The sequence below is a fragment of the Notamacropus eugenii genome, chromosome 6 (genome assembly GCF_028372415.1).
Source record: "Notamacropus eugenii isolate mMacEug1 chromosome 6, mMacEug1.pri_v2, whole genome shotgun sequence".
Taxonomy (NCBI): domain Eukaryota; kingdom Metazoa; phylum Chordata; class Mammalia; order Diprotodontia; family Macropodidae; genus Notamacropus; species Notamacropus eugenii.
Window position 1 is genome coordinate 378,979,537 of NC_092877.1, and position 6,810 is coordinate 378,986,346.

Consider the following 6,810-nt stretch of genomic DNA (forward strand, 5'->3'; position numbering starts at 1 on the left):
GAGAGAAAACAAAAAATAGTCCTTGCTCTCTTCCAGAACACCTTCTATGGGGAAGGGGAAATAACCTGTATATCAATAGTAGAGATGCCATCATTTCAGAGGAGGGAAGCACTGGGGCCTCCGAGAAGGCATCAGTTCTTGAGCTGAGCCTCCAACGGAGCTAGAGGCGTCAGGAAGCAGACAGCAGGAGGGAGAGTACTGTAGATACAGAGGAAAGGTCCTTTAGGTGGGCACACGGAAGGAATGGGGGAAGAATGAAATCGGTCCATTAAATACGGCCTGATCCAGGGCAAGAGCCATGTAAATGGGGAGGAGGGGCCAGATGGGTGAGATGCTAGGGAGGCAGACCTGACAATTGATTGGGTTTGGGTAGTGAGAGCTAGCAGAGTGAAGGATGAATCCAAGACTGCAAACTTGGGTGACTGGAAAGATGATGCCTTAGAGAGAAGGGGACTGGATTTCTTTTGTGGGTGAAGATGAATTCCACTTTCAATCTATTGGGTTTGAGAGGCCTGTACCACATCTGGCAGAGATTTCCAACTGGTAACTGGTAAAATGGAACTGGAGCCCAAGAGAGTGATGAGGGTCACTCATTTGGGAATCATTTCTGTAGAGATGTTGACTGACCCTATGACATTTGATGAGATCTCCAAGAGTGAGAGCAGGAAGACTGGATTGGAGTGTGGACTGGAAATTGCTGGACAGTATACTTTGAACTGCCCAAGGATGTCCAATTGGAGGCAGCTGGTGACTCAAGACTGGAGCTCAGGAGAGAGACCAAGTATATGGATTTGGGAGCCATCTGCAAGGAGGAGATAAGTAAAGCTATGGGAGTTGATGAAGTCAGCAAGGGAGAAAAAATGGAGACAGAAGGGAAGCAGGCACAGGACAATGCCCACTGATTCACTTTTAAGGGAGGAGAGGCTGTGAACTCCTAGGGGAAAGATAGTAGTGGAAAAATTGTCCGTAGGCAGCAGAGGGAGTGCAGAATGGGCCTGCCCCACCTCTGGGATCCAGGGAATACAATACAAGGTCTGGGGAGGAACAAAGAACCTTCTGTGAGAGATCCAAGGATCCAAGAAATCACTCCTTTTGGGGTGGAGATCCAGGAAGGTTTGTGGAGAAGCTGGTCCCCAGAGCTGGGATAGCTGAATCCACTGGTAGTGAAAGGGTAGGACATCATCATGCCCCTCTGAGGTGGGAAAGGTAAACCCATTTTACAGATGAGTAAAGACACTGATCAGCTGATTGTATAGAGAGGCGGAACAGCCAGAGCAGCAGGAGGAGGAATATGGTGAAGGGAAAGCTCAGGGGACATGTGGGAGCTGTGTGTATTTGAAGGACTGCCTGCTGTAAGGGAGATTAGCCATGATCTGCCTGGCTCCAGAAGCTGAAGGAGGAGCTGTCCCAGGAGAGGAGACTTCTGTTTTCTCTCTCCAATCACAATGGGTTACCCTGGGAGGAAGTCATTCCCTGCCCCTGATGGACTCACTGATGCCAGGCTGAGGGGCTACTCCTTGGGCAGAGGGGATGCCCGCTTAGCTCCAAGTCAGGCTCGATGGCCTCTGGGCTCCTCTGCTCTGTCTTCTGCTTCCATGAAATGGGGAAGAATTGCTCCTGTTTATTGAGCACCTACTATGAGCCAGGCATTGGGCTAAGCACTTTACCATCATCTCACTTGACCCTTGCAACAATCCTGACGGGGACTATCACTATCACCCCCATTTTAAAGATGATGAAACTGAGGCCAGCTGAGGTTCAATGACTTGCCAGGAAGTGTCCAAGGCTGGCTTTGAACTCAGGTCTTCTGCTAGGTCCAGCCTCTGTCCACTGTATCACCTAGCAGTCTGTGCTCAAGCTTCAGCAGCTTTTATAGCAAGGCACTGAGCTCCACATTCAGTCCTCCCCTCTAAAATGGGGATGACGTTCCTCAGAGTGCCTCCATGGGCTCTGCTAGCTTGACAGCAGCCCACCCCATCACAAGGCCAGTGCCTATCAGAGTTCTCATTATCTCTGCTGTGAAAGGGCCCTGGGAGGCTGACAAAGCCAGGACTCTCCTGGTCCCTTGGACCCTGACTGGGGCCTCCCGTCACTTTTCAGGTGGGGAGGTCTGAGTGCCTGGGTGGCAGTGCAGAGCTAGTCATCAAAGTGGGCCAGATCAGCAGCCCCGCTCAGCTGGGGCCCCCAGCTCCAGAGCTGAGGGGTGAGGAAAGCCTGACTACTGAGCAGTCCTGGGACAGTGAGACCGGAGGCTGGGGTGTGGAGGTGGAGGGGCGGGGCAGTCACCAATCTGCTAGTGGCTTCCTGCCGAAGGGCTCCCCTGGCGGGCTGAGCCAGCTGCCTCCTCACATTTTCCACTCTGTTTTATTCACCTTGGGGAGAAGGTGTCATTGGCCCCCCAGGGTGCAGTGAGCAGGGGAGAGGGGAGGAGGGGCAGACAGGCTCTCCTGGGCTCACTCATGTCACACACTGATCCAAACACACTCACATTTATTTACACTCACCCACCTATGCACAGACACCTACAAGTAGCTCCTTGTATAGAAAGACACATGCCTATGCACAGACACATACGTGTAGTCACGTGTACTCATGTGCAGAGGCACACACACTCCCATACCCAGACACATCTGCTTAACCACACACAGACTCACACACACACACTCTGGTGTGTGTAGCCACCTATAGGCAGACACATAATGCACTCACCCGTACATGTATAGGTAGGCACAGAAAGGCCATGTTTGGGAGGTGCATGTATACACACACACACACTTCTGTGCCCAGATATACACACCCACACCCGCACAGTCACTCTCCTACTTATTTCCTCGCCTCCGCTCTTAAACCCAGACCTACCCACAACAATGTGCACTTTTGTGCCCACAGGCCCTCCCCTCCATCCTGTGGCCAGATTTACGGTCACTAACACACACACACACACATATCCCTAGTCCCCCCCTACTAGTCCCAAACACAGACACAGACACAGACACACACACACACACACACACACACCCCACTAGTCCCAAACATAAACATACATCCCTAGTCCCAGACACACATACATCTTTAGTCCTACACACAAACACACCCCATTAGTCCCAAACAAACACACACATACATCTCTAGTCCCAGATACACACATACGCACACATACACACTAGTCCCAAACACACAGATACACACACACACACACAAGCACATATACACTCTCCCCACTAGTCCCAGACACATACATATACACGCACACACACACGTGCGCACGTGCACACATGCAACTTTCCACAGCTGCTCAGTAAAAAGCTTCTGTTCCCAGGCCCGAAGCAGAGCCATCTGGGGTGGGACCCCTCTCCTGTTCCCCTCCAAGCAGGCTCTGTGGAGAAGTGAGTGCCTCACTCCAATTCTCTGCCTTCACACTTTGCCAGGGCTCAGCTGAGGCCCCAGAGGTGAAGGGGGATTGAGGGGAGGGCAAAGTCAGCGTGGGAGAGGACACAGATGTGGCTGACTGGGGGCCATGGAGGAGGGACCAGAGAGGCTGCCCAGTTCAGACCCCTGCTGTTATAGAGGAGGACACTGAGGCTCAGAGAGGGCCCAAGACTGATTTGAAGTTGGCCCCCACTCCTGATGTTGATGAACTTACCTTCCTTCATGGGTCTGAGTTTCCTCATCTGTAAAGCAGATGATGATCATGCACTTAGAGCTGGGAGGGACCTTAGAGGTCATCAGGCTCAAGGCCCTCATTTTACATTTGAGGAAACTGAGGCACAGAGATGCAAAGAGACTTGCACAGTATCTGAGGTGGGATTTGAACTCGGGCCTTTCCGACTAGGCCCAGTGGTCTCCATTAGCTCCATCACACTATGCAATGTGACCCAGGCTGGCTGGATTCCCAGTCCATGCCTAATTCCTCTAATTCTGCAGGAGGGTTTGTCTTGTCTGGCCACCAGGTCAGATTGTGTGGAATGCTCTAACCTCCACCCTCCAGTCTCATCTCCCACTGCTCCCCAGTTCATCCATTCTGTTCAGCTCAATAGCTTACACCATGGAGGACAGTCAGCACTCAAAGGGATCACAACTCCGAATCTGCTTAAAACAAATTCAGTAGAGTTCAATGAAAAACCTTGCACATGAGTATGAAGAATCAGTTTCACAAAAATCAGATGAAGAGGCATGGATAGACAGCAGCTGTTCTGAAAAAAATCTAAGGGTCTCAGTGGACCTCATAGTGGGATGCCTCAGCCATATTTCTTTCTTAGTTGTTCCCCCTCTGAACATTATCCCTCACTTACTGGATGGCACGAGTAGGCATCCTAAGGCACATGTTTTTGTGCCTACCAAAGGACATTGTGAGCCCTGCTGGGAGGCCAAAGGTGGGCCTAGAAAGCTGGGAAGCAGCAGATCCCTTGAAAAAATCCAGCTTGGGGATGTGTTGTCAGCCCCATCAAAGGTCTAGGTACTCCTTTTTCTAAGTAGAGCTTCCCCAGCAGGCTCAGACAACTGGCATTTTGATGGTAGGACTGGTCCAGGGGACTCTGGTATACTGGAGTCTTTATATGGACCCCACAGGGCCCACAGCACCCTCCGATCCTACCCCTCTCTCCCCAGAATCCTCTGGCTTGTTCCAACCTAAGTTAGGGCACAGCATCTTGGAGGCTCTTGCCAGCCTGGAAAGGCTTCCAGTATAGGTCAGGATGACAGCTGAATCTGTGGCCTGAGGTCCAGCCCAGCTAGCTTTGGAATGGCTGCAGGGTGATGGACTTTGGGGCCACACTTACTCACAGTCGTCATCTACAACGTCATAAATCATTGTGCCCATAATGGGAAAGTCATGGGTCTTTAAGTTAAGAAGGTGATGTGTGTCCTACATGCTGCCTGGTCTAGTCACAGTGGGCAAACTTGCCAACATGGTGAGATGAGGGCAATGCTAGAGGCAGTCTGATAGATGGGGAAACCAAGGCCCAGCCCAGGTGGCACTTCCTCCCTGAAGCCTTCTGTGATATCAGTAGCTCACTGAATCAAAATTGGAGAATTTCAGAAAACCACATCATCGTCTCTGTCCCTAACAACAAGAATCCCCACCTCAACATCCCCATGAAGTGGTCAGTCTTGTAGCCTCTACTTGGATACTTCCAGGATCAGAGAGCTCATTATCTTGTAAGAGAACCCATTCCACCTTGGGAAAGCTCCAATTTTGGAGTTATTCCTGCCATCTGGACTAAACTGAACCCTGAAACTTCTACCCATTGCTTCTGGTTCTTTGCTTTAGGCCCAACAATGTCCAGTCCCTCTCCAACATGGCAGCCCTCCACGTGCTTCAAGATAGCCATCGCAATCCATCATGCTGCACACTCTTCAGGCTGTCCCTTCTATCCTTCCACAGCATGAACCTGAGGCCCTTCAGGTCCAAGTGATCCACCAGTCAGTCAGTACACATTTCTTAAGCACCTACGGTATGCCAGGCACTGTGCTGAGCCAGTCAACATGTAGGTATTAAACCCTTAACAGGTGATATGTTGAAGGCTGGGAACACAGATCAATGCAGAAAGAGTCAATGCTGCCCCCAAGGAGCTCATCTTCTAGTGTAAGAAGATAACATATAACAGGAAGTTGAAGAGTGTGTATATGTGTGGTGATGGTGGTCCAGGTAGTGGGGAAAGCAGCCCTGGGGATGGTGGGAAAAGCTGCGAGAGTCAGGAACAGATCCCAGAGAGGAAGTAGGATGTGCAGCTGTCTAAGCTGTCCTCCTCCAGATACTGATGTCCTTCCTAAAACACAGTGCCCAGAACTAGACACAAAATTCCTGATGTGCTCTGACCAGGTCCAGAGTACAAGGGGCTCACTAACTCCCTAGGCAGTTGGGGAGTGCTGTAGTGCACAGAGTGACAGACCTAGAGTCCAGAAGACCTGAGATTGAATCCTGACTTAGGTACTTACTAGCTGTATGTGACCCTGGGCATGTCCCTTAGCATCTATCTGCCTCAGTTTCCTCAGTTGTAAAATGGAGCTCATAATACCACCTACCTCCCAGGGTTATTGTGAAGATCAAAGGAGATAATATTTATAGCCACGCACATAGTAGGTGCTTAATGCCTGCTTGTTTCCTTCCTTCCTTTCTGGATATTTTGCTTCTCTTAAGGGATTCCAAGATCTCTTGAACTTCATTAACTGCCTGATTACAATGTTCCTTCTCACCAAGCTTGTGTTGCATTCAATTCCCAGCTTGTTTTCAGGCATCTGTCCCATCTAAACAGATCTGAAATATGTCTTCATACATACCCCTTTCAAACTTAGCCCAGGAAGCTAGGTGACTCAGTGGATAGAGCACTGAGCCTGGAGTCAGGAAGACCTGAGTTCAAATCCAGCTTCAGACACTTTCTAGCTATGTGACCCTGGGCAAGTCACTTAATCTCTCTTTGTCTCAATCCCACTAAAGAAGTAAATGGCAAACCACTCCACTATCTTTGTCCCACAGACAGTATTGGTGTGTTATGGTCTATGGGGTCATGAAGAATTGTGAAATAGGGCTAATCACAATAGAGATGTAATCCAATGTGTTAGCCTGCTGTTTCCTCTGGCTCTTTGTCTCTGACTGCCCCGGGACTAGTACAATGCTTGGGACATAGTAGGACTGGTGCTCTTGAAAAGACTCATTGACTGATTGAAGATCTTTTGGGATCCTGTTGCTTTCCTGTGGCCCTGGGCCTTCTGCCATTTTGGCTTTCGTCTGCATCCCAAGTGTGCGGTTCTCTCCTCTGCTCAGTTTTCTTTGTAGTTTACTTACCTGCATTCTTGCTCCTTGAGGCCGGA